Here is a 5,006-nt window from a genome sequence, read left to right on the forward strand (position 1 = left end):
ATAATCATAAAATAATATGGAAATCCAGTGATATCCTTTAAACACAAAAATCACAAATCCGCCCAATTAAACTTTAGGAAGCATGTTCATCTTTTGCAGAGAATAATTATCCAACAAGTAAGCTAATCTTATTCTCTCACACCATCTATAAAATGCTACGCAAGAACATATATGCAATCATACTCGTCTACATCTAAGAACAAGTTTTTCTCTAGAGAAACAAAATCAACATGGGCGATGAATATATGCGGTTGGATCTCAACAAGGTGGGAGTTTGGGAGTTATGTCTTCTTCAACTCGAAGAAAAAATCGGAGCAAGAAGATTCATAAACTCCCATGATGATGAGGGCTTACGTGGAACATTCATTCATAGATTATTGATCTTCATCTCCATTGTCTTCATTACGGGTCTCAAGTTAATTTCCAGACTGTTGGAACGTTTGGGGCGTTTCATCGAGTCTTCCCTGAATCTCTGGTCGCACTATGATAGCTTCTACATGCTCGTCATGAATACAATTCAAGGTTTTTTTTTTTTTTTTTAACTTAAAACATTGTTCATTTTAATGCCATATGTATTGTTTACATGTATACTGTTTTTAGCGTGAATAATTGTTCATTTTAATGCCGTATTGTCTGCATGTATACTTGTTTTTCATGCATGATCAAAATACTGATAAATCCTATTTGGTAACCATCAACAGTTAGATTGTTCTTATTTGTTATTCTTTCAATAAAATGTTATTTTAATGAGTAGCATTTTTCAGGGAAGAACGTGGAACTATGTCGAGAATCGCCAAATTTCTCGTCAGCGATTGGCTTAACAGACACAAGAGTGGAGGTGGATGATGAAATCCATCGTGAAGATCCACGTTACATTAGCGCGCTTGCGATCATGGCTGCTAAAACTGCATACGAGAACGAAGCTCGTGTAAAGAAAATAGTCGAGGATCATGGGAAGGTTCTATCAATTATAAGTTTAATACAATATATAGAAGCCACCATATGGCCATCTTGAGTCGACTGACAAATTTGATAAAATGGCCTTTACGCATTAAAATTTTTAGTAAATTTTAATCCTAGCGAAAGTGATCATTTCTCTTTTATCTTTCTTCTAGACACTATATACAACTAAATTAATAAACATTCTTTGTGCAGATGGAGTTTGTAGGATTTTACAACTGTTCGGATGGTAAGAAACCGGAGGTGGGCAATATGAGTGGGTTTGTTGGATTTGGATGATGGGTTAGAATGGGTTTGGGTCAGGATGGGTATGGGTTAGAATGGATTTTTAAATAGAGAGTAAAGATGGGTTAGGATGGGTATGGGTTAGGATGGGTATGGGTCAAGATGGGTAAAGTTAATCATCTTGACCCAAGTAAAGGTTAAAATGCAAAGTGTTTCAAAAACCTCTCAAAAAAATATTCAAAAAATTTAATAAAAAACTAATAACTCAAGATATAAATCAAAAACACAAAAACTAAAATAATTAAAATGTCTCCCCCGTAGTCCTCGTTCATAAAAAAAAAACTCGGTTTCGGCTCGGTTCAGGTTCGGCCTTTTTCGGTTCATTTTTGCTTTTTTTCGTTTCGGTATCTATTCGATTTCAATATTTTCGGTTTTTGTTCAATTTAGATCTCTCGGTTTTATTCGGTTTAGGATGGGTATGGGTCAAGATGGGTAAAGTTAACTTGTCTTGAACTAAGTAAAGGCTAAAATACAAAGGGTTTCAAAAACCCCTCAAAAATATATTCAAAGAAAATAATAAAAAAATAATAACTCAAAATATAAATCGAAAACGCAAAAAGTAAAATAACTAAAATGTTTCCCCCGTCTTCCTCGTTCTTAAAAAAAATTATAAAAAAAAGAACTCGGTTTGTCTCGGTTCAGGTTCGGTTTTATCAGTTTCTTTTTTTGCTTCGGTTTTGCTTTTTTTCATTTCGGTCGGTTTCGGTATATGTTCGGTTTCAATGGTTTCGGTTTTGATTTCTCGGTTTCTATTCGGTTATGCGGGTTTTGTTTGAAATAAAATGGAATAAAGCTTGTTTTAGTCCATTGTAACCCAACAAACCCATTTTAACCTATAACCAAAAGTCACTAGCATTTATCCAACCCATCCTGACCTTATTGCAAAAATTTTTTGATCCATCATGACCCATCTCAATTTTAAAAGTTATCCAAATTGACCAAAAACAACCCATTTGGGTTTGTTTTGCCACCGTTATAAGAAACAACCAGCCACTATAATGTTATTAGTTCACTTGTATTAAGCATCTACACTTCTTGATTCCACAACATATTTTGTAGCTTTCGACACAAAATCAGCGACCAAAAAGGAACGCCCCACGCAAGCTTTTATATTCATCGATAAAACCGGAGTTCATGATTTAATCTGGGTCTCATTTCGAGGAACATCTCCCTTTAGCGCAGACGATTGTGCACGGATCTTGATTTCTCATGGTTCCGTCTTCACGGCATAGGTAAAGTCCACATGGGTTTCATGAAAGCCTTGGGGTTACAAAGCCAAACCTCATGGCCTAAAGAAATCGAGCAGCATGATGATAAACCTTTTGCTTACTACCAAATCAGGCAAGTTCTTAGAGAAAAACTAGACCGAAACAAGAACACCCGGTTTATTGTAACGGGCCATAGTTTAGGTGGTGCACTAGCGGTCTTGTTTACAGCGATATTGCAATTCCATAATGAGTCCGAGTTGCTGGAGAGACTTGCAGGTGTGTACATTTGGACAACCGAGGGTTGGAGATGCTGAATTCTGTAAATCCATGGAAGCTCTGTTGGGCGTTGAGAGATACTTTCGGTTCGTTTACTCAAATGACATTGTGCCGAGAATACCATTTGATGATTCTGATTTTATGTTCAAACACTTTGGATATTGTTACTACTTCGACAGCTTCTACAAAGGGCAGGTAATTAATCTATTGTTTTAGCATGTGCATGGTTTAGAAACCAGTTTATCTTTAGGTGGTTTCTGAAAATTCTTTTACTTGTAGATAGTTCGTTACCAATGCAAGTGAACTCATGCAAGTTTTGACAATATTTATTGAAGTTCGCTGGTGTGACAAACTAACTCGGCGAATTCGTGTCAGTGACAGAGGAACTCTATAGAGTTTTTGACCAAACTTAATACTTAGTAGAGCTTTTCATCAAACTCTATGGAGTATATTTGCCACCTATGCGAACTTGCTAAGTTCGCTTACAAAAAACGCCTAGAAATACTTTGATGAATCCTAAAACACCTACTAATCCTAAAAAATTCTTTGTGTAACCCTGGCGTTTCACTTCGTTATAAGGGTTTGTTTCTGTACAATATAATAATGATCGTGTAAGATTTTATATATTGTTAATTGGTTAAATAGAAAAGTAAAATGATAACGTATAATTACAAAGAGACAACATTAAATCATATAATTTAAGTATGCGAAAGATAATTACAATAAACTTTTAACTTAGTTTGGAATGGTGTTTTGAAGGTGATGAAGTACTGAACAAGAATTACTTCTGGTCTGTATCGATCGTGCTAATGTACTTGAATGCCTTTTTCGAAATGGTACGAAGTGGTGCATTGACATATGCTTTCGGGAGGAAGTACAAAGAAGGGATACTTCTTTTGGGGGTTCGATTATTTGGACTAATATTTCCTGGTGTATCGGCTCATTGTCCTCAAGATTATGTTAATCTCACTAGGCTGGGCTGTTTCAAGAAGATTATTAATCCAAACAAAGACGACGTCTTAATGGACTGGAATATGATGATTATAAGTTACTAATAAATTGTGTTGAAATAAAGTATTTAATGGTACTACTCGGCCTAATTGCTACCATATCATCTGTAGCTTACAAAGATACACTTGATTTCAGTTATTTATGTTATGTAATGCATCGATTTAAGTTGTTTATGTCAAGTAATTTATCCATGAAATTTTTATATTTGTTTTTTGAACGGTGACTCATACGCACACTCACCTACTTTTTATTACTAAGGATCATCAAAAGAATGATCTAGCCCAATATCAATATTTGAACCATGACATTCTTCTCAAATGGCAAGAACCTTTACCAGCAAGTAAAGACAGGAACTATTTACATTATTTGTATGAGATGGGCAATTTGGCATACAAAGATACACTTGATTTAAGTTATTTATGTTATCTAATGCGTCGATTTAAGTTGTTTATGCGAAGTAATTATCCATGGAAAGTTTATTTTTATTTTTTGAACATGACTCACACGTGCGTACACTCATCTACTTCTTACTACTAAACTACATCAAAAGAATCTAGCTCAATATCAAAATTTGAACCATGACATTCTCCTCAAATAGCAAGAACCTTTACTAACAAGCAAAGACAAAAAAATATTTAATTTACATTGTTTGTATGTGATGGGCAATTTGGCCTTTTATCGGAATTTTAGCTAAAATCCGATTTTAGCGTCAGATTTATTTTAATAGCAAATTTTATTTCCACCTAAAATTCCATCAACCATACATTTGCAAGAATTTTAATGCCAGATGATAACCAAGAATTCGAATTTACATGATTTTGATATATAACTTGAGTGATTCTTATAAAAGAACCAAGTAACTCCCCCCCCCCCCTCCCCCCCGGGCCAACCAACAAAAAAAAGAGGGTAGAAGACAAGTCTTGGTGAAAATAAAGGACGGGACACTTGTGAGAAACGCTGATGGAGGTAAATCGGTTGTTGGACAATATTAATGGAGGTGGATGTGATTATAGTGAGAATGAAAAATCATGGACTCAAAAGATAAATTTTAACTATTGAACTTAATTAAATATTTTGTCAAAACCGCACGGACAAAAACCGCAATTTACACTCATTAGTATTAATTTTTAAATAATTTAGTTTAGCATCCAGGAGGAGTTACATAACATACAATATTAGTACGCAAGTTGTATATTGGTGACTACGTAAAAACATAGTGTTGATTATTATTTTAGTGCATATAAGAGCATTCTCAGCCTATCCTCC

General features: G+C 34.7%; 1 pseudogene; it reads left to right on the forward strand.

Annotated features, from left to right (window-relative positions):
- The first annotated feature begins 209 nt into the window (after positions 1–209).
- Positions 210–3,784, forward strand: LOC143631194 (triacylglycerol lipase OBL1-like; annotated as a pseudogene).
- The last annotated feature ends 1,222 nt before the right edge of the window (positions 3,785–5,006 follow it).

The sequence above is a fragment of the Bidens hawaiensis genome, unplaced genomic scaffold (assembly GCF_021521415.1).
Source record: "Bidens hawaiensis isolate Kalapana, Puna unplaced genomic scaffold, B.hawaiensis_p1.1 tig00005959_1, whole genome shotgun sequence".
Taxonomy (NCBI): domain Eukaryota; kingdom Viridiplantae; phylum Streptophyta; class Magnoliopsida; order Asterales; family Asteraceae; genus Bidens; species Bidens hawaiensis.